Raw genomic sequence first — 7,086 nt, forward strand, 5'->3', positions numbered from 1 at the left:
GGGCCTCAACAGGCCAGCGTGAGGGAGGACCTCTCTCAGCGTGAGAGAGATCCTCTGAGAGGGGTCCTCTCTCAGCGTGAGAGGTCCTCTGAGAGGGCACTCTCTCACGCTGAGAGAGGTCCTCTCACAGGTCCTCTCTCACGCTGAGATCCTCTCTCACACTGAGAGAAGTCCTAGCATGAGAGAGGCCAGTGTGAGGCAGGGGCTCACGCCTCTGGGCAGGGTGCCAGAGGCATGAGTTGGGCCTGAACAGGCCAGCGTGAGAGAGGCCCTCTGAGAGGGGTCCTCTCTCAGACTGAGAGGTCCTCTTAGAGGGGTCCTCTCTCACGCTGAGAGAGGTCCTCTGAGAGGGGTCCTCTCTCACGCTGAGAGAGGTCCTCTGAGAGGGGTCCTCTCTCACGCTGAGAGAGGTCCCTTCTCACGCTGAAAGAGGTCCTCTCTCACACTGAGAGGTCCTCTAACATATCCTCTCTCACACTGAGAGAGGCCAGTGTGAGGCAGGGGCCCATGCCTCTGGGCAGGGTGCCAGAGACATGAATTGGGCCTCAACAGGCCAGCGTGAGGGAGGACCTCTCTCAGCGTGAGAGACATCCTCTGAGAGGGGTCCTCTCTCAGCGTGAGAGGTCCTCTGAGAGGGCACTCTCTCACGCTGAGAGAGGTCCTCTCACAGGTCCTCTCTCACGCTGAGATCCTCTCTCACACTGAGAGAAGTCCTAGCGTGAGAGAGGCCAGTGTGAGGCAGGGGCTCACGCCTCTGGGCAGGGTGCCAAAAGCATGAGTTGGGCCTCAACAGGCCACCATGAGGGAGGAGCTGGGCCGCTCGCAGGCTGCCGGGAGGCAGGCAGGGAGTTGGCCCCGGGAGGCCGCCGTGGGTCGAGAGCCAGGCCTGGAGAGGCCCCTAGGAGGCAAGAGCGGGGCCTGCAGAGGCTGTTCTCCAGCCAGGACTGGGCCAGTTCAGGCACCAGGAGGCAGGAGGTGGGCCTGAAGAGCTTGGCTGGAGAAAGTTCGGGGCCTACAAAGGCCAGCGGAAGCTGGGCAGGAGCTGAGCCAAAAGAGCTTGCTTGTTGGGAGGCCGGAGCTGGGCCTGGAGAGGCCGACTTCAGGATGACTTGGGCCTGCAGAGGTTGCCGGGAGGCCCAAGCTGGGCCAGGAGGAGCCCACCGACCCGACGCCGTTTGGAGCCTGGAGACGCCGTCGGAGGGCAGGAGCTGAGCCTGGAGAGGCCACCGTGAGGCCTGAGCTGGGCCTGGGGAGCTTGGCTTCAGGAAGTTGTGGGCCTACCAGGGCCGCCGGGAGCTGGGCGGGAGCTGAGTCCAAAGAGGTTGTTGGGAGGCCGGAATCGGGCCTGGAGACGCAGCCGGGAGGAAGAACTGGGCCCAGAGAGGATGCCGGGAGGCTGCAAGTGGGTCTGGAGAGGCCGACTTGAGGAGGCCCAGCCTCTGCCTCCCTCATGGTGGCCTCTGCAGGCCCAGCTGTTCCTCCTGGCTGCGTCTCCCAGCCCAGCTCCTGACTCCCAGCAAGCAAGCTCTTTTGGCTCAGCTCCTGCTGGCGTTTGTAGGCCCCGAAGTTTCTGCAGCCAAGCTCTTCAGGCCCACGTCCTGCCTCCCGGTGGCCTGTACAGGCCCAGCTCTGGCTGGAGAAGAGCCTCTGCAGGCCCCGCTGTTGCCTCCCAGGGGCCTCTTCAGACCCAGCTGTCGCCCCACGGCGGCCTCCCGGGACCAAGTCCCTGCCTGCCTCCTGGCAGCCCGCGTGCAACCCAGCTCCTCCCTCACGGTGGCCTGTTCAGGCCCAACTCATGCCTCTGGCACCCTGCCTAGAGGCGTGAGCCCCTGCCTCACACTGCCCTCTCTCACGCTGAGAGAGGTCCTCCATCACGCTGGCCTGTTGAGGCCCAGCTCATGACTCTGGTGGCCTCTCCAGGCCCAGCCCCTGCCTCGCCGAGGCCCTCCAGAGGCCAAGCTCATGCGTCACGGCGGCCTCTCCCGGCCTGGTGTTTGCTCCCTTGCATGCGCTCCAGACCCTGCACTTCCTCCAGTCGGCCTCTCCAGGCCCAGCTCTTCCTCCCAGCCGCCTCTACAGGCCCAAGTCGTCCTCAAGTTGGCCACCCCGGGCCTGCAGAGGCCGCCGGGAGGCAGCACAGGCCGACTTGATGACAGTCTGGGCCTGCAGAGGCTGCCAGGAGGCAGGACAGGCCGACTTGATGACAGTCTGGGCCTGTAGAGGCTGCCGGGAGGAAGAGCTGGGCCTGGAGAGGCCGACTGGAGGAAGTGCAGGGCCTGGAGCACTTGCAAAGGAGCAAACGCCAGGCTGGGAGAGGCCGCCGTGGCGTATGAGCGTGGCCTCCGGAGGGCCTCCGCGAGGCAGGAGCTGGGCCTGCGGAGGCCGTCCCGAGGCGGGAGCCTGGCCCAAGGAGGCCACGGCGAGGCAAGAGATGGGCCTGGAGGGCCCACTGTTGAGGTAGAGGCTGGGCCTCTAGAAGCCGCCAGCCAACAGGCAGGGACTGGGCCTGGAGAGGCCACCAGAGTCATGAGCTGGGCCTCAACAAGCTAGCGTGAGGGAGGACCTCTCTCAGCGTGAGAGACGCCAGTGTGAGGCAGGGGCTCACGCCTCTGGGCAGGGTGCCAGAGGCATGAGTTGCGCCTCAACAGGCCAGCGTGAGAGAGGCCCTCTGAGAGGGGTCCTCTCTCATGCTGAGAGGTCCTCTGAGAGGGGTCCTCTCTCACGCTGAGAGGTCCTCTGAGAGGGGTCCTCTCTCATGCTGAGAGAGGTCCTCTGAGAGGGGTCCTCTCTCACACTGAGAGAGGTCCCTTCTCACGCTGAAAGAGGTCCTCTCTCACGCTGAGAGGTCCTCTAACATGTCCTCTCTCACGCTGAGAGAGGTAGTCTCTCACGCTGAGAGAAGACCTAGCGTGAGAGAGGACCTCAGCGTGAGCGAGGCCAGTGTGTGGCAGGGGCTCTCGCCTCTGGGCAGGGTGCCAGAGGCATGAATTGGGCCTCAACAGGCCAGCGTGAGGGAGGTCCTCTGAGAGGGGTCCTCTCTCACACTGAGAGAGGTCCTCTCACAGGTCCTCTCTCACGCTGAGGTCCTCTCTCACGCTGAGGTCCTCTCTCACGCTGAGAGAAGTCCTTGCGTGAGAGAGGACCTCTCTCACTGTAAGAGAGGCCAGTGTGAGGCAGGGGCTCACGCCTCTGGGCAGGGTGCCAGAGGCATGAATTGGGCCTCAACAGGCCAGTGTGAGGGAGGACCTCTCTCAGTGTGAGAGAGGTCCTCTGAGAAGAGTCCTCTCTCAGCGTGAGAGAGGTCCTCTGAGAAGAGTCCTCTCTCAGCGTGAGAGAGGTCCTCTGAGAGGGTCCTTTCTCATGCTGAGAGGGGTCCTCTCTCACCCTGAGAGAGGTCCTATCACAGATCCTCTCTCATGCTGAGAGAGGTCCTCTCACAGGTCCTCTCTCACGCTAAGAGAAGTCCTAGCGTGAGAGAGGCCAGTGTGAGGCAGGGGCTCACGCCTCTGGGCAGGGTGCCAAAGGCATGAGTTGGGCCTCAACAGGCCACCATGAGGGAGGAGCTGGGCCGCTCGCAGGCTGCCGGGAGGCAGGCAGGGAGTTGGCCCCGGGAGGCCGCCGTGGGTCGAGAGCCGGGCCTGGAGAGGCCCCTGGGAGGCAAGAGCGGGGCCTGCAGAAGCTGTTCTTCAGCCAGAACTGGGCCAGTTCAGGCACCGGGAGGCAGGAGGTGGGCCTGAAGAGCTTGGCTGGAGAAAGTTCGGGGCCTACAAAGGCCAGCGGGAGCTGGGCAGGAGCTGAGCCAAAAGAGCTTGCTTGCTGGGAGGCCGGAGCTGGGCCTGGAGAGGCCGACTTCAGGACGACCTGGGCCTGCAGAGGTTGCCGGGAGGCCCAAGCTGGGCCAGGAGGAGCCCACCGACCGGACGCCGTTTGGAGCCTGGAGACGCCGTCGGAGGGCAGGAGCTGAGCCTGGAGAGGCCACCGTGAGGCCTGAGCTGGGCCTGGGGAGCTTGGCTTCAGGAAGTTGTGGGCCTACCAGGGCCACCGGGAGCTGCGCAGGAGCTGAGTCCAAAGAGGTTGTTGGGAGGCCGGAGTTTGGCCTGGAGACGCAGCCGGGAGGAAGAACTGGGCCCAGAGAGGATGCCGGGAGCCTGCAAGTGGGTCTGGAGAGGCCGACTTGAGGAGGCCCAGCCTCTGCCTCCCTCATGGCAGCCTCTGCAGGCCCAGCTGTTCCTCCTGGCTGCGTCTCCCAGCCCAGCTCCTGACTCCCAGCAAGGAAGCTCTTTTGGCTCAGCTCCTGCTGGCGTTTGTAGGCCCCGAAGTTTCTGCAGCCAAGCTCTTCAGGCCCACGTCCTGCCTCCCGGTGGCCTGTACAGGCCCAGCTCTGGCTGGAGAGGAGCCTCTGCAGGCCCTGCTGTTGCCTCCCAGGGGCCTCTCCAGACCCAGCTGTCGCCCCACGGCGGCCTCCCGGGACCAAGTCCCTGCCTGCCTCCTGGCAGCCCGTGTGCAGCCCAGCTCCTCCCTCACGGTGGCCTGTTCAGGCCCAACTCATGCCTCTGGCACCCTGCCTAGAGGCGTGAGCCCCTGCCTCACACTGGCCTCTCTCACGCTGAGAGAGGTCCTCCATCACGCTGGCCTGTTGAGGCCCAGCTCATGACTCTGGTGGCCTCTCCAGGCCCAGCCCCTGCCTCACCGAGGCCCTCCGGAGGCCAAGCTCATGCGTCACGGCGGCCTCTCCCGGCCTGGCGTTTGCTCCCTTGCATGCGCTCCAGACCCTGCACTTCCTCCAGTCGGCCTCTCCAGGCCCAGCTCTTCCTCCCAGCCGCCTCTACAGGCCCAAGTCGTCCTCAAGTTGGCCACCCCAGGCTTGCAGAGGCCGCCGGGAGGCAGGACAGGCCGACTTGACGACAGTCTGGGCCTGCAGAGGCCGCAGGGAGGAAGAGCTGGGCCTGGAGAGGCCGACTGGAGGAAGTGCAGGGCCTGGAGCGCATGCAAAGGAGCAAACGCCAGGCCGGGAGAGGCTGCCGTGACGCCTGAGCTTGGCCTCCAGAGGGCCTCGGCGAGGCAGGAGCTGGGCCTGCGGAGGCCGTCCCGAGGCGGGAGCCTGGCCCGAGGAGGCCACGGCGAGGCAAGAGGTGGGCCTGGAGGGCCCACTGTTGAGGTAGAGGCTGGGCCTCTAGAAGCCGCCAGCCAACAGGCAGCGACTGGACCTGGAGAGGCCACCAGAGTCATGAGCTGGGCCTCAACAAGCTAGCGTGAGGGAGGACCTCTCTCAGCGTGAGAGAGGCCAGTGTGAGGCAGGGGCTCACGCCTCTGGGCAGGGTGCCAGAGGCATGAGTTGGGCCTCAACAGGCCAGCGTGAGAGAGGCCCTCTGAGAGGGGTCCTCTCTCACGCTGAGAGGTCCTCTTAGAGGGGTCCTCTCTCACGCTGAGAGAGGTCCTCTGAGAGGGGTCCTCTCTCACGCTGAGAGAGGTCCTCTGAGAGGGGTCCTCTCTCACGTTGAGAGAGGTCCATTCTCACGCTGAAAGAGGTCCTCTCTCACGCTGAGAGGTCCTATAACATGTCCTCTCTCACGCTGAGAGAAGTCCTAGCATGAGAGAGAACCTCAGCGTCAGAGAGGCCAGTGTGAGGCAGGGGCTCACGCCTCTAGGCAGGGTGCCAGAGGCATGAATTGGGCCTCAACAGGCCAGCGTGAGATAGGACCTCTCTCAGTGTGAGAGAGGTCCTCTGAGAGGGGTCCTCTCTCAGCGTGAGAGAGGTCCTCTCTCAGCGTGATAGAGGTCCTCTCTCAGCGTGAGAGAGGTCCTCTGAGAGGGTCCTCTCTCACGCTGAGAGGGGTCCTCTCACCCTGAGAGAGGTCCTCTCACAGGTCCTCTCTCACGCTGAGAGAAGTCCTAGCGTGAGAGAGGACCTCTCTCAGCGTGAGAGAGGCCAGTGTGAGGCAGGGGCTCACGCCTATGGGCAGGGTGCCAAAGGCATGAGTTGGGCCTCAACAGGCCACCATGAGGGAGGAGCTGGGCCGCTCGCAGGCTGCCGGGAGGCAGGCAGGGAGTTGGCCCCGGGAGGCTGCCGTGGGTCGAGAGCCGGGCCTGGAGAGGCCCCTGGGAGGCAAGAGCGGGGCCTGCAGAAGCTGTTCTTCAGCCAGAACTGGGCCAGTTCAGGCACCGGGAGGCAGGAGGTGGGCCTGAAGAGCTTGGCTGGAGAAAGTTCGGGGCCTACAAAGGCCAGCGGGAGCTGGGCAGGAGCTGAGCCAAAAGAGCTTGCTTGCTGGGAGGCCGGAGCTGGGCCTGGAGAGGCCGACTTCAGGACGACCTGGGCCTGCAGAGGTTGCCGGGAGGCCCAAGCTGGGCCAGGAGGAGCCCACCGACCGGACGCCGTTTGGAGCCTGGAGACGCCGTCGGAGGGCAGGAGCTGAGCCTGGAGAGGCCACCGTGAGGCCTGAGCTGGGCCTGGGGAGCTTGGCTTCAGGAAGTTGTGGGCCTACCAGGGCCACCGGGAGCTGGGCGGGAGCTGAGTCCAAAGAGTTGTTGGGAGGCCGGAGTCGGGCCTGGAGACGCAGCCGGGAGGAAGAACTGGGCCTAGAGAGGACGCCAGGAGGCTGCAAGTGGGTCTGGAGAGGCCAACTTGAGAAGGTTCTGGGCCCGCAGAGGCCGCCGGAAGGGAAAAACTGGGCCTGGAAAGGCCATTGTGAGGAATGAGCCCCATGGGCCTGAAGAAGCCACTGGCAGGCGGGAGCTGGGCCTGCCGAAGCGGCTGAGAGGCAGGAGCTTTGGACTGGGGAGGCCGCAGTGAGGCGAGGGCTAGATGGGCGTGGATAGTCTGCTGTGAGGCAGAGGCTGGGCCTGTGTAGGCCTTCGAGAGGCAGGAGGCCGGGCCTGGAGAGGCTGACTGGAGGTCAAATTCGGGCCTGCAGAGGCCGCCAAAAGTCAAAAGTGGGGCCTGGGAAGGCCACCAGGAGGCATGAGCTGGGCTGGGCTGAAAGAGGCCACTGGGAGGCAGGAGGAGCTGGGTCTGGAGAGGCTGACTCGAGGAACTTTTGCACCCGGAGAGGCCGCCAAGAGGCTGGAGCTGGGCCTGGGGAGGCCGAC

At 65.0% G+C, this 7,086-nt stretch overlaps 1 pseudogene; it reads left to right on the forward strand.

Annotated features, from left to right (window-relative positions):
• The first annotated feature begins 3,414 nt into the window (after nucleotides 1-3,414).
• Nucleotides 3,415-5,231, forward strand: LOC134761099 (putative uncharacterized protein FLJ46235; annotated as a pseudogene).
• Nucleotides 5,232-7,086: the final 1,855 nt, after the last annotated feature.

Source organism: Pongo abelii, chromosome 2 (assembly GCF_028885655.2).
Source record: "Pongo abelii isolate AG06213 chromosome 2, NHGRI_mPonAbe1-v2.0_pri, whole genome shotgun sequence".
NCBI lineage: Eukaryota > Metazoa > Chordata > Mammalia > Primates > Hominidae > Pongo > Pongo abelii.